The sequence below is a fragment of the Silene latifolia genome, chromosome Y, assembly GCF_048544455.1.
Source record: "Silene latifolia isolate original U9 population chromosome Y, ASM4854445v1, whole genome shotgun sequence".
Lineage (NCBI taxonomy): Eukaryota > Viridiplantae > Streptophyta > Magnoliopsida > Caryophyllales > Caryophyllaceae > Silene > Silene latifolia.
The window spans coordinates 427,310,014-427,332,087 of record NC_133538.1 but is presented as its reverse complement, the minus strand read 5'-3'; the positions used below and the strand labels follow the sequence as shown (position 1 = coordinate 427,332,087).

At 39.1% G+C, this 22,074-nt stretch overlaps 1 long non-coding RNA gene across 1 annotated transcript; it reads left to right on the top strand.

Moving 5' to 3' along the window:
• The first annotated feature begins 9,315 nt into the window (after positions 1-9,315).
• Positions 9,316-11,082, top strand: LOC141626673 (uncharacterized). The gene is made up of 3 exons (XR_012536267.1): positions 9,316-9,724; positions 10,370-10,427; positions 11,026-11,082. It is a non-coding gene; the product is annotated as an uncharacterized LOC141626673 (long non-coding RNA).
• The last annotated feature ends 10,992 nt before the right edge of the window (positions 11,083-22,074 follow it).

Below are 22,074 nucleotides of genomic sequence, written 5' to 3'. Positions count from 1 at the left end.
GAGCACGAGGCTAGGGCACCCTCCTTACACGTTTTGTTTGGATTGGTATCCCTCTCGCAAATCGGGGTTTGATTGATTGGTGTGTAACTCACCCTTTTAAGCCAAAACCCGTGTCAGCATAATGCATAATATAATGAAACTGTGAGTGCTTATGTGCTACTTGATCATAAGTCCTTCCGTGTCATTTTCAAAATCACCCTTTTCGCGCCGTTATAATGGTCATTTCAAACCTCGGTCTTTCGCCGACCGTTGCACGCCTTTCTAGTCGGTCGTAATGAGGATTTTCAAACCCGGTTTTGTATAACCATTTCAACACGCCTTTATAGGCCGTCGTAATGATGATTTTCAAACCCGGTTTTGTATAACCATTTCAACACGCCTTTATAGGCCGTCGTAATGATGATTTTCAAACCCGGTTTTTTATAACCATTTCAACACGCCTTTCTAGGTTGTCGAAATGACGATTTTAAAACTCGGTTTTCTACAACCATTTCAAATCACCTTTTCACGCCGTCATAATCACCGCGTCTAGACACGGATTTTAACCCATTTCGCGCCGACAATGGCTCTTTCAAAACCCGAGAAAAGCAAACACCCTTTTCTCGAGACACTTTCGAGATCCCGAGGACCATACACCATCTCCGAGACCTGTTCAAACATTTCAAACTCGATTTCAAAACATACAATTTTGAATTTCAAAAACCGTCTTGGGAAACAGTGCACTGTTTTCAGAGCCGACTCAAACTTAAACCGTCTTTTGTAAATAAACTTAAGATAACCCTTTCAACTGATCGACTGGCGGAGATTTCTATCTTCGGAAGCCGTCCGTTTAAGCGACAAATGAATCTTTTTGAAAATTTCTATTTTCGAAAACTTCAGTCCATCATTCCAATTCCGCCTCGTGTCTATCTAGTCAAAGCAAACGTACTTATGGGTCTTTACTTCTGAGTCGTCTCACCACGAGACCCGTCCAACGGCGTCACGCCGTCATGTTGGACTCGTACCAAAAATTCGGTCAAACACCGTCACGTCATAAATCGAGTCAGCACCGAGGGACCACACACGGTCACCCCGTCTTGTTAAGTCTGATATTTGTCTCGAAATTTGCATTGTCTGCGTTCAGTCTTGGAACCGTGTCGGATTGATTTGTAATGTGAGCCGTTTTTCTGCCTCAGAGCCATGGCCCCGTCTTCAGGTTCGTCCAACAACAATGACAACAACAGAGATGTCACAACTGATCAACTAGCCAGCCTGCTTACCGCTCTTAAGGTCACCCTGGATCGCGTCGAGACCCGTATCGATGCCCTGGAGAACAAGGAAACTGGGGAACATAATACCCCACCTCTGACTGAAACTGAGAAGAGGCTGAAACTCTTGGAAGAACAACTTCTAGCAAGGGGTAACAATATACATCTTGAGAACAACCGAAGGTTCGAACCTGTTGGGGACCAGTTACCTGACAACTTCACCCTGACCAATGTGCCTAAGTTCAAGGGAGTGGAGGACCCACTCAACCATATCCGTGCTTTCAAGGACTACATGGCCATTAAGGGGTCAAACATGAGCTTTTTACCCGGATATTCCTATCCTCTTTGGAGCCGATTCCTCGCCAATGGTACTACTCCCTTGATCCGAAAAACCTTACTACTTGGGATGAAATCGCAGTTGAGTTTGCCAAACAGTATGCCGACAATGTCGAGATCCAGGCCAATACGCGTACTCTCGAAGTGCTAACCCAGAACGACAAGGAAGGGTTCACTGAGTTCCTAACCCGTTGGAGAAGGGTGAGTACTCAATTGGTTAGTAAGCCAAGTGAATCAACTTTGGTGGAAACGTTCGTCAACAATCTCCGCCCGGTTTATGCCAACCTACTGAGGTATCAGAATATTAAGACTTTTCAAGATCTGCAGATTCAGGGGACGCGTATTGAGGACGACCTCCGAAAGGGTGTCTTAGCCAAGACTACTGACAGAGGTTACCAGGGATCCACCTCAACCGGATCTCGCCCTTACGGTCAGACGAACAAGATTGATGAGGTCAACCTCGTCGAACCATCTGCTAAGAAAACTGAACGACCCCAAAGAGTGTTCACCAACATAGGGCCGATTTATGTAAGTGCCCTGAAAAGGCTCATGGACCAAGAGAAGTTACAACCGATCGGACCCACCCCGGATCCGACCGATGCCAAGAAGTCCCGGTTCTGGAACCCCAACGCCTACTATCAGTATCATCGAGGGAAAGGGCACGATACCGAAACTTGCTTCAAGCTCAAGCACCTTATTCAAGACATGATTGAGAAGGGAGATTTGCCATTACCCCCACCAACTAAGCCGAGTAACAAGACGAATCTTTCGGGGATCCATGCTATCTTTGATGATGAGCCGACCCTGGACTCCTCTAACCTCATCCTGCCAATTGACGACGAGGTGAATGCTTTAGAAAAGGATCCTTCAGACGGAGTGTTTGTGTTTAGTGCTACCACAATGCTCACTATGTTTCAACAAGTTGAAGAGGTCATAGCCAGCCTCTCTGAGAGAATCACCTGACTCGACGACGCCTACCGTCGACTCATCTTCAATCCACCAACACCGCGCCCAAGGGAGAATTCCCCAAGCATTCAAAACTACCCACCCCAGGATGGATTGCTCCCACGACCATTCTGGCATAGACCTCATGAAAATCACCCTAAAAATAACTACCCTCAAAATAACTACCGCCACAAAAATCACCCCCACAAAAACCATCCTCACAAGAATATTCCCCACAAGAACTACCCACCGAGGAATACCCCTCTAAGGTATCCTCGAGACTCCGAAATTAACGGCATATGGAGAGATGATGTTGAGGATGTCAATATCATCCCATGGAAGGAGAAACGGGCGAAAGAAATCGGACATCTCCCCCGGTCCGGACGTCCCTATCAGAATCCGAACAATCTAATGGTCGTTCCAACAACGAATAACCAAATCGTCCCAGAGGTGGACACTCAGCCAAAGGCCCCCGAGAACTCAATTCTGAAACAGCTCCAGAAAGCGAAAGCCGAAATCTCAATTTTGCAACTGATCGCAACGTCTTTTGAGCATTGACAGGCCTTGCTGCAGGCCTTGGGAAAATTAACCGTGCCCTCCACCTCTTCCCCAGAAGAAATAGTGGCGCACATGACGAGGGACGCCCTTGATCTGAATAACCCGGTTGTCTTCTCCGACGAGGACATCCCTCCGTTCGGAGCCAATCATAACCTGGCCCTGTATATCACCGTACAATGCCTTCGGAAAAATATACCCATGGTCCTCGTGGATGACGGTTCCGCGGTGAATGTCATTCCTCTTAAGACTGCCCACAGGCTGGGTATCAAGGAAGATGACTTGGTGCCAACGAATCAAGGAGTATGCACCTACGACGGTACTCGTCGCAAGGTCGCCGGGCTTATCACTTTGACCGTCGCAACCGGAGCAACCAGTTTTCAAGTGGTCGACATCGACGCGTCCTTCAACATGCTCCTGGGACGTCCCTGGATTCACGCCGTCAAGGCGGTCACATCAACTCTCAACCAGAAGATCAGGGTCCCCTTCAACGGGAAAACGATCACGATTCTCGCTTCCCCAATCAAAGCAGTTATGAGAAAGGGGATGGCCTCCCAAGCCATTGAGGAGGAGGACGACGAAATGTGGGGTTTCCAAGCCGTAAACGCCATAACTGATGAATTGACGCCCTCTGATTGTGACCCGTTCACCAACCTCACGGTCAACCGTATTATGATGCGTCAGGGTTACTTCCTGGGTTTGCCGCTCAATCCACTAAAGGACCCATTGTCTCCCTTGAAACAGGCTAAGGTCCCCAACATTCCCTTTGGGCTGGGATACGAACCGACCGACGAAAATATCCAGGAGATGAACCTCTTAGTCCGAAAATGCAAGAAGCATGGAGTCATCCTCTGTCCCTACCATTTGACTCTCAACGGATACTTTGTCCCCGAGGGATAGTCCGAGCCCTACCATGGCTTTCCGGAACCAATCTATGACTCTGTGGCCAAGGCTAGGTACCCGGGAGTGGAAGTCTTCCAGGACTGCTACTTTATCCCCGATAACATCAAAGCTGCATCAACTGAGTCCAAACCGTCACCATGCCTTGACGGACAAGCTGTCACACTCCTCTTTGGGGGAAGATAACGTCAAACACCTCGACTATAAGGACATCATCAACATCGCCCTGAAGGACAATCAATTTGATCCAACCGCCTTGATCTCCGATACTGACCCGGAGAAAGTCACCCAAGGCTGGAGGAAGACCGTCAAGTGGACCGATTGCCAAGGCCGCATTCTCAAGATAACAACTGGAGAAGGCCCTATGTTCAAGGAGAGAAGTGAAGAAGGATCTGAGTCAGAGTCTGAGTCGGAGTCAGAGTCTGTCGTAGCTCCTAACGCTCCTGATATCCCAGTCAAGGTCCCCTATCCACTGTTTTATCACAAAGTCGTGGTTGATTCAGAGGCTGAGTCTACTAGGGTCACCCCCATTCCCATGAATGGTGACAACCTGGATCCTGTTCCAGGGGCCACTTCCTCTGTTGTGTCGCCTCTGACAGACCACGATATGTCTGTCCTTTCCGAGCTTTTCGCTCGTGTCAACTTAATGAACGCTAATTTTGCTTATGACTCGTCTCATTTTAACTGTAATGCCATTCTGAATGACTATGAGGAATTTGACTTGAGTGGTTACCCACCTCACCTTGCCAAAGAACTTGACAAACGGGAAACCAGAACCCCTATCATTGAGGAAACCGAACCTATTAACGTAGGAACCGACAATACACCTCAAGAACTTAGGATAGGGACAACCCTGGACCCCTCGGAAAGACAACAGTTCATTGACCTCCTCCAAGAATACAAGGACGTGTTCGTCTGGTCTTACAGAGACATGCCTGGGATTGACAGAGAAATCGCAGAGCACCGGATACCCATTAAACCCGGGGCTAAACCTGTGAAGCAGAAGCTACGCCGGATGCGTTCTGAGTGGGCCCTAAAAATCAAGGAAGAAGTGGATAAATAGTTCAAGGTTGGCTTCATCAAAGTGTCTGAATACTCTGACTGGGTGGCCAACATTGTGCCCGTACTAAAGAAAGACGGAAGAATTCGGGTTTGCGTCGACTTCAGGGATCTGAACAAGGTGAGTCCAAAAGACGACTTCCCTTTGCCACATGTTGACATTCTGGTGGACAACACTGCCGAGCATGCTCTCCTATCATTCATGGACGGGTATGCTGGGTACAACCAGATTAAAATGGCTGAGGAAGACATGCACAAGACAGCATTCACTACACAGTGGGGGACATATTGCTACACGGTTATGCCTTTCGGTCTCATCAACGCCGGGGCAACCTATCAAAGAACCGCTACTACTCTCCTACATGACATGATGCATAAGGAGGTAGAGGTATACGTCGATGACATGATTTTAAAATCAAAAGAATGGGACGGCCACATCAATGCCCTCCGGAAATTCTTCGCTCGCCTGCGGAAATACAACATGAGACTTAATCCACAAATTAGTGTGATAACATTTATAAATCTCTTATAGGTTCACAAGGGTATACTTCGTATTTTATCAGTTGATTAACGATTACCTAATAACGGTTGGCTTGATAGAAAGTTTGACGTTATTATCATACTGATGGCGGTGATCAACTGGTCCCTAAAAGTCACACCTAAAGGATGTGTTTGAGAGATGTGGTTATGGAAATGTAATCACATTAATGCCTTATATGACTAAACAGTTAGTCAACGTGTTGATGAGACGATTATTTAATGTCGATTAAATAATATTAGCTGAGACGAATTAACTGTCAATTCGTAAATTGAATATAATATGTTATATTTAATTAATGTATATAATGTTAGCTTAAATGAATTAAGATGTTAATTCGTAATTAAATGTAATCGGTTATATTTAATTAGCTAATTATAAATGTGCGATATTTATAATTAAAGTGTATATTATACGATATTGTCATAATAAATTTTACAAACCGGCATTAATAAGTCGACTGCAAGCTGTTGTGTGTAGACTTATTAATACGGAATAAAATAAATGACAATTTATAAATAATACACTAATTGTATACATTTTGTAAACTACCAAAATAAGAAGATTTAATCTTATTATTTTTGGTAGGTGGAAAAACCGAAAATGAGAAAATTATATCTCTTATTTTCGGTTGTATGGGCCGAAATTTGGAAAGAAAAAAAACTACCCTAATCACTACTATAAATACAGGCAACCACAACGGCCCTTTAACAACGCTTATTCACGAAAATCATCAAAACACGTTGTAGAATTGATTCCGCGAATTTTACCAAACTTAATTACAACGGTTCTGTGTTGTTAACCGTTGTTATTGGTTTTAACAACGGCTCATACTTGAAAAACCGTTGTTAATGAAAAAACTAATAACAACGGTTAAATTTTAACCGTTGTTAATGGTTTGGCGCCAAATTAGTGAAAAGTAATCACAACGGTTATATTAGAACCCGTTTTTAATACTTTTTAACAACGGTTGTAGACTCAATAACCGTTGTTATTAATGTTATGAAAATCTTAAGAACAATAGATTGCTTTATTCTGCTATACGCTATAAAACACAAACACAAGCTAATACTGCTACTATATCATCCTCCATTCCTCCCTGATCGTCTCTCTGTCTTCATCTCCGTCACTGTTGTCACCGTCTTCTCTCCCTCATCGGGTTTATCAATCAGGTATATATATGTTTCTTAGCAACACTTATAGATATAGGATTTTTTGGGTTATTATCTAATTTGTTGATAATTTAGCTTAATTGCTTTCCTGAATTTCGTTTATTTGTTTGACTATTATTGTAATTTCTGAATTAGTTGCCTATTATTACAAATGTAGAATAATGACTCGAACTTCGATGATTGATGCAAATATGAGTGACCGCACCTACAAGGATGGTTTAGCTGAATTTTATGAATTCGTTTCGAACAATTTGAAAGGTTCTTCTAGTATTGCATGTCCTTGTGAAAGATGTGGTAATATTAGCTATATGGCTTTTCCGGACGTTAAAATACACCTAGAAAAGTGGAGATTTAGTCGATCCTATACACGTTGGATTTTTCATGGGGAATCATTAAAGGAAGAGAATAACTCTGAAGAAGATGATCTTGAGGTACACGAAAGGCTAACTGATGATCCTGAGTTTGCCGAGCTTTTTGAGTTGGAAGAGTTGGAAGTAGAGAAGTTGAATGTTGGGTCTATAGATAATGAAGAGAATGATGATGAGTCCATTGCTTTTGAAGATGTAGGTGATGACACTAGTAATTGGGATGACCTTAACAACATGTATGAGAAGTTGTGTGAGTCTGAAGCACCTCTGTATCCTGGTTGTAAGTTCACAAAAATGTCGGCTGTGGTGAAGTTGTATAATATCAAGGGGGCAAATGGGGTGAGTGACATGTGTTTCACTAGTTTTTTAGCCTTGATAAAGGAGTTGCTTCCTGATGGTAATGTTCTACCTGTTAAGACATATGAGGCGAAAAAACTAATAAGAGGAGTGGGTATGAAATATGAGAAAATATATGCATGTCCAAATGATTGCATATTGTATCGGAAATTATATCAAAACTTAACCAATTGCCCTAAATGTTTGGAGTGGCGTTATAAGAATAAGGAAGGGATCCCGGCTAAGGTGTTGTGGTATTTTCCATTGATACCAAGAGTCATAAGGATTTATGCGAATCCCGATGATGCAAAAATGTTAACTTGGCATGAAACAGGAAGAATAAATGATGGAAAGCTAAGACACCCGGCAGATGGTAAGCAATGGAAATCGTTCGACGCTAAGTATCCCGAGTTCGGCAATGAACCTAGAAACTTACGTCTAGCGTTGTCCACTGATGGAATGAACCCACACGGAAACATGAGTAGCCAACATAGTACTTGGCCAGTAGTGTTGGCTATTTATAACTTACCTCCATATGTGTGCATGAAAAGAAAGTATTTGATGTTGTCGTTGTTAATTTCCGGCCCTAAATAACCTGGAAATGATATAGATGTATATTTGGAACCTCTTCTAGATGATTTACGATTGTTGTGGGATAGTGGGATAGAAGTATTTGATGCATATAAGAACGAAACTTCCAATTTGAGAGGGATGTTATTGTGTACAATAACTGACTATCCGGCTTATGGCGACCTTTCTGGGCACACAGTTCATGGGAAAGAGGCTTGTCCATTGTGTGGGGAGGATATCAAGTCTGAATACTTGAAGTCTTCTCGTAAGTATGTGTATATGGGAAATAGGAGGTTCTTGTATCATGACCATTGTTATCGCAAGATGCAGAAAGCATTCAATGGAAGACAAGAACTTCGTCAACCTCCTAGAATTTTGAGTGGGCATGAAATTTATCAGAAAGTAAAGCATATTGAGATAGATTATGGGAAGAAGAGCGGCTCTAAATTGTCTACTCGTGGGTATAAGAAAAGATCCATATTTTTTGATAAACTTACATATTGGCTCCGACTGGAGGTCGTGCATTGCCTCGATTTCAAGCACATTGAGAAAAATGTCTGTGATAATATTATCAATACCCTTATGAATGTTCCTGGTAAAACAAAGGATAACGCCGCAGCTAGGGAAGATATGAAAATGATGGGTATTAGGCTAGAGTTGGCACCACAAAAGAGAGGTAATCGTACATTTTTACCGTGCCACTTATACCCTTTCACGGAATGAGAAAAAAGAGTTCTGTGCATGCTTGAATGGAATTAAAGTGCCACATGGTTATTCGTCGAACATCAAAAGCCTAGTGTCGATGCAAGACCTAAAACTCACCGGGTTAAAGTCACATGATTGGCACACTTTGATGCAACAATTACTACCCGTGGCTATTCGTTTCATCTTACCTGAAAAGGTAAGATATGCTATAACTAGATTCTGTCTCTTCTTCCAGTCCATATGCGAGAAAGTCATCGATCCCGATGACGCGGATTCATTGCAGGACCTCGTTGTAACCTCTCTTTGTCAGTTGGAAATGTATTTTCCACCCTCTTTCTTCACTATCATGATTCATCTGACCATTCACTTGGTTAGAGAGATTTTGTACCTTGGGCCCGTGTACTTGAGATACCAGTATCCTTTCGAAATATTGATGAATGTCTACAAGGACTATACATCTAATCGGTATCGTCCGGAAGGTTGTATTGCTGAACGCGCTATTTTAGACGAAGTTCTTTCATATTATTACGCTCATCTCTCCCTTGAGGACTTGATTGGCGTTCCTAAGTGTAATACTCCGTATTTTATAATACTACTTAAGTCGGGTTAATTGTTTAGTCGATAATTACGTCAAGTTGTTTTACTTGACTCGCGTGGTATCGTAAGATCGAGTACGTCAAGTTATTTTACTTGACTCGCGTGGTATCGTAAGATCGAGTTGTTTCGTAAGTTAATTGAGACGGGTTTATATGGAATTCGAGATGTGAGCTAACCCATTTACCCTCGACCCATTTGAGTTTACCCAAATGTTTAATCCAATTAACCCAACACCCAACATCATGTCTTTAACCTAATTTTTACCCTAACACTACACAACCCTCATCTCACCTGCCTCCCTCACTTCGACGGCACGCATTTTCAGATTCACACAAAGAGCCTTTCATTTGATTGAAGATTTCTCATCGATTCCAACCTAATTCGATTTCCCTGTTTGTAAGTCGATTTCATTCCATTGTTTATACTGTTTTAAATTGTTCGTCTTCAAAAAGTTTGAAAAGAGAGTCCTATTTATTTGATGTCTAGTTTATGCATATAAAAGCTCGTAGTCAAATTCTTTATGGTTTGTCCTAGGTGATTTATTTATGAACATGTCGCTGAAAAGTTCGCGAATCTGATTTGGTTGTGGAAAATGATTTGAAACCCTAATTTTTATGTCGATTCAGTTATGAGGCTTCTTCATAAATCATCTTTGTATAGTCTAGATGATTTTAGGATTTGGAATTTCTGAAAAATAATGTTTTAAACTCGTTTTATGAATCAATACTTTTTATGCGACGGTTTCTGTCAGTTTTTGGAAATCAGTCTGAAAACCCTTGATAAGTTTGGAATTTGAGAAAAACACGTTAGATATAATTTGTAGCTAAGACTCATGGGGTTTCAATCCAATTGGCCTTGTATCAATTTGATTTTTCTGGAATTAGTTATGTATTTTATTCCGAGTCTGTCATGTGCTGGAAAATCAGGAAAAGTCGTGTTTGTTCTTTAAGTTGATATTCCTATTAAGTTATGATGAGTCTAGGTGGTGTGCATGATTATTTGATTGAGTAGGTGGTAATTATACATAATTATGATATGTAGGTGATGGATATGTGAAGGATCGTAATTGGTTGCTTGTGTGTGCTTGGATTGCGAAAAGGTAGGGAAATACACTTGACTTCTTATCGTGTTGTTGAATTGTGTTGACTTGTTTGTGTTTCATATGACCAAATTGTGAACGTGACTTGATTCGTGGTTGTGGATTACGCTATGATATGGTTGATCGAATGTTTCGTGTTGAGTGTGTTATCACAACATTTGGTAGGTGCATGATTTCATTCATTGATATACATATTGTATTGCATTGTTTCTTGTTGGGCATTCATATGCATTGGAGATGGAGGATGTTGTGGTGATGTGGTGTGGTGATGATGATGTTGTGATAAGGCCGGGGCGGGTTTGCGGGACTTGCCCTGGTGTCCTCAGTGCGGTGGCGGATCGGCTACGGTCGATATATATAGTCTACTGGGGATCGGTATGGCTGGGTTGTCCGGGTTATGAGATATGAGTTATGAGATATGAGTTATGAGATATGAGTTATGAGATATGAGTTATGAGATATGAGATGAGATGGAGATGGAGGTGACGGAGGAGCATGCATATCATATTTTGTTGTTGCATTGTATTACCCTACTCAACCTCGTGGTTGACCCTGTGTATTCGTGAACACCTGTGATGAACCTTTTAATGGGGAGCAGGTTGACAGGTACCTCAGAGACTGATAGGAGCTGGATGGGAAGAGAGCTTGGATTGCCGACTTAGAGCTAGCCCACTTTTATTTTCGTTTAGTTATCGGACTTTATTTTCGATTTGAGACTTGTTTCATTTAGGATGTATAATTATATAAATTGCCTTGGAGTTTAATTTATTATTCACTACCTCGGGAAACCGAGATGGTAACAGTCCGGTTTATTAGGGAATGTCTTGCTAAAGGCTCCTTCATAAACCGGGGTGTTACACTAAGAATCTTCATAGTGACTGGATGACCGGAAAAGGTATTAGGGGCCGGGTTGAAAAAATTGTGACACGTGAAATGTTGCATTTAGCACACACGTATGTGCTAAACAACGAAGATGAGGTGCAACCTTATATTCAACAACACAAAGATGAGCTCAAATACGATCACCCAAACAAGACCGAGAAGTGGATTGCGAACGAGCATACGAAGACGTTTGCAGAGTGGTTTAGGAATATTGTCTTAGAGTGTACCGATCAAACTCGTGATGACATCTCTCCTAGGTTACTACGTCTTGGTTTAGGTCCAAATGCCAGGGTCACCTTTTACAACAGTTTTGCCATTAATGGATATACTTTTTACACCCGCGAGCAAGATGAGTTGAGCACAATGCAAAATAGTGGTGTGAGTTCTGAATTTGAGGCAATGCACTTTGCTACTTCAAAAGATAAAAAGCCTATTTGGGGAAAATGCCTTTATTATGGTGTTATTCAAGAAATATTGGTACTAGATTACATTAATTTCACAATGCCTTTGTTTCGATGTAACTGGGTTGATAACAACATCCATTGTGTCCGAAAGGATAAGATGGGATTTACGTTGGTCAATCTGGGTAAGGTTGGCAATAATAAGGATAATCCTTTCATAATGGCATCCCAAGCTAAACAAGTGTTCTATGTCACCGATCCTATGGATAAGAAGTGGTCATTGTCTTGTCTATAAGGAGTAGAAGGAGTAGTCCATCCGATAATGGTGATGATGATCAGGATGTCGTTTTTGAGGGAATGGATCAGTCTACCACTGTATCTTATTTCGACGATGTTGACACCGATCATGAGGGACTGAAAGCATCTATATGCGTGATGACCATGGTGAAGGTATTTGGGTTAACGAAGAAACTATGACATCAAGAAACGCCCCGATCCCGAGATAGTTCATCAGGACACAATGATATGGACGACCAACATTTTGAGTCATTTTCAGACCAATAATTTGATGGTTTAATTTATTGGTAAATCAATAATGGTCATTGTTAAATAAAAATTCCCAAATTTGCATGGCATGGTAAATCCTGTAGCTTAGATATGCAGTATGCATGCATCTTTGGTGTTGTCTTATTTTCTTGATCTTATTATTAGATGTGGATCTTTGGTGTTGAAATTCTTTGAATAATGTTGCAGTATATGGTGCGTTTCTGTTACAGTATGTATTATTCTGAGTTTGACCGTAATGGAATTCTGATAATTTAAAAAAAAAGTTCAACAATAACAACGGTTATATTTAAATTACCCGTTGTTAATACTTTCAACAACGGGTGTAGTACCTCTACCCGTTGTCAATGATTTTTTTGACATATTTCATTTTGGCGCAAATTTGGTGAAAATATATTACAACGGGTATATTTTAACCGTTGTAATAAAGTTTTGACAACGGTTGACTTTTATTGACCCGTTGTTATTAACATATAACAACGGTTCTTCTTTGAGCACCCGTTGTCAATAGTTTGTCTTAATAAAAAACTAATTTACAAACCCATACAGCTATCCCATACATAAACACACACAACATTAGTTCAACCGTTGGTATCCTGAGTTAATTCTTCTCTCTTCCTCGCTTTCTACATTCACGTTGCCCAATTTCCGACGCCCAGATTCCGTTGCCTTCCCTTATCATCCTGCTCGTTCTCTTTATCATCATCATCATCATCATCATCATCATCATCAGGTATGTTCACTTTAATTTTGTGTTTCGTCATTAGGGTTTTAAGACGTTCATCTTTTTTCTTTTTCATGCATCTGTTTGTTTTTCGTCTTCTTTGTTATCTTTATCATCCCGCATCATCTACTTCACTCCTCTTATTAGGGTTTAGGATTTTAGAAGCTCAATTTGTTGTTTTAAATTTTCATTCCTATTAGGGTTTAGGGTTTTAGATAATACTCTGCATGTACGTTGTTAAGTTGTTCATTTCCTATATCATTCATATTTGGGTTTTAGGATTATCATGGGTGAAAAACGTAAAAGAAGTCAAAAGAATAATAAGCCTCACGATAATAAGCCTGGTGAGAGGGGTGCTACAAAGTGCCAGAAAGTCCTTGCAGCTATAGCCGCTAAACAGCCGTTGGAAATAACATGGAGTGAGATGGGTTTCCCTACGGGTCCAAATGCGGGTTATTTCTCCAGTTGGATTGGTACTTGCACAAGACAGTTTGTGCCTATCCATTTAGATGATGTTAGAACTTTGAGTCCAAAATTGGCGGAGTTATACTTGGCTCGTGTAAAGGAAGGCTTTATTATACCCGATGAAAGCCATGATAAGTATTTAATGCATAAGGCAACGGATGTCCACAGGCAGTGGAGGTGTGACGTTGCTAGGGATTGGTTGTATGTGGACAAGGCAACGGGGGAGATGCGTAAGAGCCCACCGGAAAACAAGTGTCCCACCATCAGTCAGGAACAATGGGATCTTTTCAAAAGATGAGAACTGCGAGAAGTTTCAGGTTAAATATCCTCGCCTTTTAACGATTTACCTATCATTTTTTTAATTAATGAGTCCTTTATATAATCTTTTTATTATCTCATCTACTTGCGCTTTTATATAATTATTTGAAGGCCGTTATCAGAAGAAATCATGCTAACATTTCATGCAAGAAGGGGAAATGGTATGGTTCTCGAGGCGGTTACAGAAAGATAGAAGAGAACCTCGTAAGTAGCATGCATTATTCCCCTGTGAGACTTTATTTTTTTAATCACACTTGGACTTGCATTAATACACATTTACGTGTATAAATGTTACCATGTTAATGTGTAGGTGGCAAAGGGAGTGAAAGAGGTGGATTAGCATGTAACTTATAAAGAAGGGCACACGCCTAAAGGATCCCGGTCACGTGACAAATATGATGAGGAAGTGTTGGCCAACATAGTAAGCATTATTTTATTAAGACGAGTTCATTACTAACTTTATTATTTTAGTCACAAATATAATTTGAAGTTTATTTAATATATTATAGGACAACGTATTGAAAGAGGTAGAAGAAGGGAAATTCACTCCCAGTGGTCGTAATGACGTTCTTGCTAGAGCGATCGGCCGACCCGAACATCCAGGTCGTTTGAGGGGCGTCCCGTTACAGGTTGGAGTAACGAAATATTATGGGACAACTGCCCCGATAAAGAAGAAAAGGAAGACTAAGTCTGAGAAGGCTGACATGGTAACATTTATTCTATTATTTTCATTTAAGTTCAATTCACATGTTATTGTTGGGATAAAAATTACTAACACATTACATTCTTGGCACGCAAATTCAGTTAATGGCATCCGTACTACTAAAGCTGAATGCTGGAGGCAAGCTTTCCGAAGAAGAAGTGAAGATGATGGAGGGTGTCATTTCTAAAGGGGGTAATAATAAGGTACAACAGATTGGTCAAGAGGCCGCTACTACCTTGGAATTACATGAGAAGGAAGTATCGGTCAACGAGATTCAGAAAGATCAGGTACCTAATAATGCTTCTAAAGTTGTAACAACTAAAGCCGATCAGGTACCTAATACTTCCTTATTTTTCTTTTCTTTTTTTTTTGGGTAAGATCAGGGGTGTGTTCCCTGTCAGCTCTAATGCTATAACTTCTGACATGGTGCCATTGGTTAATTTTATTAGGTAAATAATGGGTCTGAAAAGGAGATGCAACTTGAGAAGACGGCTGATGGAAAACAGCATACATCCCCTTCAAGTCAGTTCCCTGTTTTCAGTAAGGTATGCATGAAGTGTTTAATTAGTTAAATTTATATGAATTCTATTAAATTTTGGGATATAATAATGTATGTGTATATTCTTGGGACGTAAACAAGAGGCCGTTATTCTTGCCGACCCTAAAACCGAAAAGCCACATGTGCGTGTTGGCGGGGTCTCGTAGAAATGCACACCAAATCTGCAGCGGAAAGCGTAGTTCATGGCGAAAAACTTTTGCCGAATCATACCAAAGTAGAGATAACTACGGTCTTTCCAGGCCATGAAAACTTTCAACTGCTGTCCCAATTCGTGACGACATTACCATTCGGGAGATGCGGTTGGAAGTTTCATCCAATGGCCTGAAACTCACATCTACTTGGCTCGGCCGTCTCGCCTCAAAGGCGGAAAGCGTTGGGGTTAGAAGAAATACCTTTATATATATGTTAAATTTTTAATTGTTGAATGTTTTAATATGTTCAATTTATATGTTATTTTTTTTTTGTAGGGAACAAAAAAGCCGGCTTTGGCGGATAAACCTAAGTCCACAGACATGCCAACGACCTCGTCGAGACAACAACTTGATGAGGTATTTAATTAACTTCTCCATTTTTTTAAAAACCTCGCTCCCTTTATTTATATTTTGTCTGTATTTATAAAAAGCATGGTAATTTTGTGTAGGGGACAAAAAAGACTAATAAGCCTAAGTCCCCAGTCTTACTGCTACTACTACCTCATCATTGAAAGAGCAGTTGACGAGGTATTTAATTAAGTACGCTTTTATTTTTATTACTCCAACTAGGATATGTTACCTTTGGATTTTTTATTATTTTAATTATCTACTACATGTGTAGGCGGGTGGTAGTAGCACAAAATCAAAGACTCATTCTTTCCCGGACCTGAAAGAAGTTAGGAGTTTAAACGACTCACAATATTCTGGGAAGGATTACATGCAAAAAGTAATAACGGTGACGATGAGGAAACTGCATGAGGAGGCTGGCCATCGCATAGCCACCGAGCAATTGATAGTTATTCCGCTCGAGCGGGATATTCTAGGGGTTGAGCGCCAAGCACTTCTATCATGGGATATGCTAGCCGTTTGGGCTGGCCTAGAGCAGATTGATGTGGCACACCTATTTGTTTGGATGAAGTAAGCTTCTTAATAAATAATTTCATATTCTAATATTCTGACTACTAGATAGTGTTTTAAATACCGGAATTAATACCGTAATAATGTAGGATATTGAAATTGAGAGTGATCCCCGAAAATAATATTCCATCTGATCAATACGGATTCCTGTGCCCCTATGTTTTATCTTTATTTATTCCGGATTTCTCGTTCGAAGAACGGGTAGATTATATTGCTCAGCAATTGGCGACAACCAAGAAGCTGATTTTTGGCGCTTATAATGAAAAAGGGTAATAAACAAATTAATATTACGTTTCCCCCTACAATTGCATTTTCATAACTAATATATGAACTTGTTAATAATGATGATGTCTCTTGATGTAGGACTCATTGGGTGCTAGCAGCCATCATGCCGACAAGGAATAAAGTTTTCTGGTTGGACTCTTTACATAATCAACCAAGCGAGGCTTTTAAGCACTTGATTAATAAGTAAGTTTATAATACTGATTTATTTATAATAACATTAAGTTTCAATTTTTATTTATAGCAAAAAGCTCATTTTTGCCCCTAAAAAAATGAGTGTCTGCCTCCTTTTGTTTTGTTTTTTAAAATAACGGCCTTTGAGAAGAGAAGAGCTAACGAGCAAAATCAACCCACAAAAGATTCTGATGATGGCCCTAATTTTATTACGATAACAGGGATACGTGCTCAAATACAATCCATTAAGTGCAAAAATCTGTGTTTAATACTAATACAATACCTAAAGTTCAAGATTCTGATGTGAGCCTTCTCTCGTCTGTTTGTTTTTATGTAATAATAGGCCCCACATGCCGGATAGCATACAATGTGGATACTACGTTTGTCGGTTCATGTTGGATATTATTAGGCGAAGATATATCATTATTCCAGAAAAGGTTAGTAATTTAATAATGTGTTTATTACTTTTTTTAAATTAGAGCTAATGTTGTCTTGCTTGCTGCTATATATACCATGATGTTGCTATGCAGTAATTGATGTTACAATAATGTCTTCTCTTTGTTTTTTCCGCAGTATGTAATCAACCCGTCACAACAGATTGAGCAGTACTCAAGGATAGATATAGACGAGGTAAGGGACATGTTGGGCAAATACGTCTTAGAAAATAGAAATGCATGATACTCAGAGTTTAGATCAACTTATTAGTAAATTTTTTGTTGAAGTTAGGGAATGATTAGTTCATGTAAATTCAACTCCTTGTAAGTATATATATATATATATATATATATATATATATATATATATATATATATATATATATATATATATATATATATATATATATATATATATATATATATATATCTTGTTGTGGTTGAATTGAATCTATTGAGTTCGATGAACCCATTTGTGATTTATCGAGTCTTTGGTATATGGTCTTCTTTGATATATGCAAGTTTTTGAATGGCATGAAACAAATTTAATTTTTCAAAACATTAGGAGTTCGTAATAAAAACGGTTACCAAAAAAAAAAACCGTTGTGAAGACCTTTCACAACGGTTAATAAAAAGAACACCGTTGTGAATGACTTTCACAAATACCGCGCATAATATTCAACAACAGGTTTTAAACGAAGAACCGTTGTTAAAAGTCTTCACAATTTTGGAGGTAAAGTTACAACAACGGGTTTTAAACTAAGAACCGTTGTTACTAACAATTTCAACAACGGCTATGTAGCATAAACCCGTTGTCAAAAGACTTCACAATTTTGGAGGGAAAGTTACAACAACGGTTATACATATGACAACTGTTGTTATATTATTCCCTCCAGATTTTTGAAACACTTTCCACAACGGAGAACACCCAACAACAACGGCTTTTAACCGTGGTGAATACTTTCGACAACGGTTTCATTAAATAACCAAACCGTTGTAAATACCTTCTACAACGGCCGCTTTAACAACGTCCGCTTTTTGTTTTTACAACGGTTTTTACCCGTTGTTATAGCCTGTATCTGTAGTAGTGAATTCTCCCTAATACATGGTTTTATAAGGGAGAGGGGGAGATTTATTTTCTAACCTAATTTTCAACCTAGCACACTCTCATCAAAAATCACACACAAAACCATAATAATTACAGAAAATTGAGGATCTCATTCTAGCAATTTGAGGGGCATTTCTCGGAGTATCTTGGGTGCAACTGATAGGTGAATATCATTGCGATATTGTTCTTAGGCCGATTTTGCTAGGACCGAAGGTTGAATCTTCATCTCTCTATTTTGTTTATGCAAATTTCTTTTATGACTAGTTTTCATATTTATAATTTCGTTATAATCCTTATTATGTTAATGGAAGTATACCGATATTTCCCACAAGTGGTATCAGAGCCAAGGCCACGAAATTATTTTATATGAATTTCATAATTGAATTTAAACAATAAAATTTGAAGGATCGAAAAAAAAATTCAGCCGTGAAATTTTTTTTTTTGCCGTCTGAAATTTTTTTCAGCCGTGTTAAGTTTCTGTTTTTTTGTTGTTGTTATTGTTCCATTTTGATTTAGTCATATTGTTGTTTTAATCGGTTAAGATGATAATATGGTAAATTTGTAGATGTTTTGATTTAATTAGGATTAAATTAAAATGTAAATGGAATAGTTTTGATTGATGATGATAATTTGTTTTGCTATATAGTTTTTGGCATATATGGTTAATCATGTTTCATTAATTTATATGCTAATCTTGTTCTAATAGCAACTATAAACAATTTGTTCATCTTAATGTTTTTTGTTTTAGGGCATAAAGCCGAAAATAAAAATTAGGAGGAATTTGTTTTTTTTTTTTCTTTCAGTAGAAAAGAAAAAAAAATTCTGTTTTTTTACTGTTAAATGCCGAGGGCATTGTGAAGAAAAAAAATCGTTTTTGTTTCTTTTAGGGCTGTTTACCGCGAGCACAAAAAAAAAAAAGGAAATTTTTTTTTAGGTTTTTGCAGAATTACCGAGAGGAAAAAAGGGGTTTTCTGTTTTTTTTTTTTAATTTTTTTTGAAAGCCGAGATACTTAAAATTTTTTGTTTGTTTTGGCCAATATTAATTATACATTACTTTTACAATGTATGATTAATTGTTGTGAAGAAGTTCACAATTTGAGATACCTAATTATTTTAAAGAAGTTTAAAATAATGTTGGATTAAATTCATATAACAAGTTTAATGTGAATTAAGATTAAAATTAATGTGAGTAATTGAGGAATTGTCACTTAATTTGATCATTTAAATAGGTGGTTTGGGAAATAATCTACATAATTAAGGAATTATGTCTTGCATGTTTAATTTTTAGTTGATGCAATTTTTATTAGTTGAATGAATCGTTGAATGGTTTTATTTACGTATTTTTGCAATCGGTTGTAATTTGTAATACCTAGTGTGGCCTTAGTTAAATTATGTTTTCGTAATGATGGAAACATAATGTTTAATGTAATTTGAGATCTCGTATCTCCGTTTGGTTTTCTTTATTTATTACGGTTTTGAAATTAGAATGTAAATAGGTTTATTATGTAATTTTAAATTGTAATTTTTGAGAAGACTAAAGATGGAGATTGGAGCCCACTCCCGCTACATGGATCAAGATGGAACATCAAGACAAGCTTCTCGGGTCCAAGGATGGATTCCAAAATTGTATTTTATGTTCATTTTGATAGATAGGCCACACTAGGACTTTATTTTTGTTTTACGTTTTATCGTTCTTATTGCTTTTCATTCACATGCTAGTTAGTGCATCATTTTCCGCCTAAAACCAAACCACCAACTAAAATGCATGAAAATTGACACATATAGATTGAATGTTAATTTTCATGGACATACAGATGTCACATACTTATTAAGCCATCACCTTAGTTTATTCATTCTCGCATGCTAGATATTAGTTCACTTAAAATGAATTAAAATAAAGTTGATGAGATCTTCCTCTAAAACGGAAATTGAGACTAGTTTTTATAATGGCAAACGACTATGAATCCCTTCTTCGTCGGTAGGCATAATATGACCCCTTCTACGTTGGGTAAGTAGTTTGTGTTGACTTAGTTTATCTCAACATTATAGTCCGAAGAGTTTCTCGTGATTATGATGGACTAAAGATAGAATTTACAGAAATTTATCGACTAAGAATTCTAGCAGTAGAATTAGCCAAAAGGTTGGCTTATCAATTTACAGATAATTGAGTCTTGGGATCATTTATATAATTCTTGAGGGAGGTCAATTGTATAAATGCTTGAGTCTTCGCTTATAACAGTTTTGCATTAAGACTTAAAATCATAACGATGCATATGCTTATTATTTTTATTCTTCTTTTCACAGTGTAGAATACGTTTAGTTTGATAATACTGTTACAACAAATGGCTGGAAATAACGAAATCCAAATGCCAAGTGCCACACTTGGACGCGAGTCCTGGCTTAAAGTTGTTATGGACAACATGAATCAGTTCACACGAATGAAGAATGATGGGTCCAACTTTGCGGACTGGGAGGCAGCACTACAGAATGCTGCCATTGCTGACGGTAAGCTCAAGTACTTAACTGAGTCAATACCGGTAAACCCAGGCCCAAATGCAGGAGTTAACGAGTCACTTGGTTATAGTGATTTCGTCATGGAAGCGGGTGCGATAAAGAACGTACTCATCTTTGCAATGGAAACCAATTTGCAGAGACGCTTCATTGCCCAAGGTGCAAACAAGATTTTCACCACGCTCACTAACGAGTTCTCAAAAGCACCGAGAATCATTACATATGAGCATACCTGTCGCTTCTTTGATGCGAAACTCCAAAAGGGCCAACCGGTTAGCCCACACATTCTTAATATGATTGAGAATGTCGAGAAATTGGAGGCACTTGATTGCAAAATCAGTGAGAGCATAGTCATTGACCGAATGCTTCATTCTCTTCATGATGGTTTTGCCCTTTTCAGGGCGAACTACTACATGAATGACTTAAAGAAAAGTCCTCATGAGCTACACTCACTTCTCGTACAGACCGAGAAGGATATGAAATTGAGTGGGAGCATGAAGCAGGATGTTCTCACGATTTCCAACAAGAATAAAGGTAAGGGCAAAGCTCCAGGCGACCTAATTGTAGGCAAGCCAAAGTTTAAAAACCCAGGAAACGGTAAGAGTGGGCCTGGTGAGACTAGTGGCTCACAGGGCAAGGCAAAGAGTAAGGGCGGTGACAAAGAGTGCCACCATTGTCACAAGACTGGACATTGGAGGAGGAACTGTCCCGTGTACCGTGAGGACATAAAAGCAGGCCGCGTCGTTCCTGTTGGTATGTCATCTTATATTCATATGATTGAGATTAACCATGCAAGTTTCGGAACTTGGGTACTTGATACTGGTTGTGGTTCTCATCTGTGTAATCATTTATAGGGCCTAAGAAATATCACACCTTTCGGAAAGGGTGATGTGGACCAGCGAGTCGGGAATGGAGCTAGAGTTGCTACAGTCTCGAAGGGAACATATGTAATCCAACTCCCTAGTGGTTTTGAGTTATTTTTAAATAACTGTTACTATGTATCCAGTTTGTCTAAGAACATTATTTCTGTTTCCGTACTTGATAAGGACGGTTTTTCATTTTTATTAAAGGATAATCGCTGTATTTTCTCTTTCAATGAAATGATTTATGGCAAAGCAGTTTCTATGAATGGAATTTACATCTTAGATCAAACCACGGAAGTATTACACGTGAATAATAAGAAATTAAAGGTTGGTGACAAAGATCAAACCTATCTATGGCATTGTTGAATGGGACACATAAATGAAAAACGCGTGAAGAAACTCGTCAATAATGGGACTATTCCCGCATTCGATTTTTCTACATATGGCACGTGTGAATCATGTCTCATTGGCAAAATGACTCGAATTTCCTTCAAAGGTGTTGGAATGCACGCTAGTGACCTATTAGGACTCATACATAATTGTATTTTTG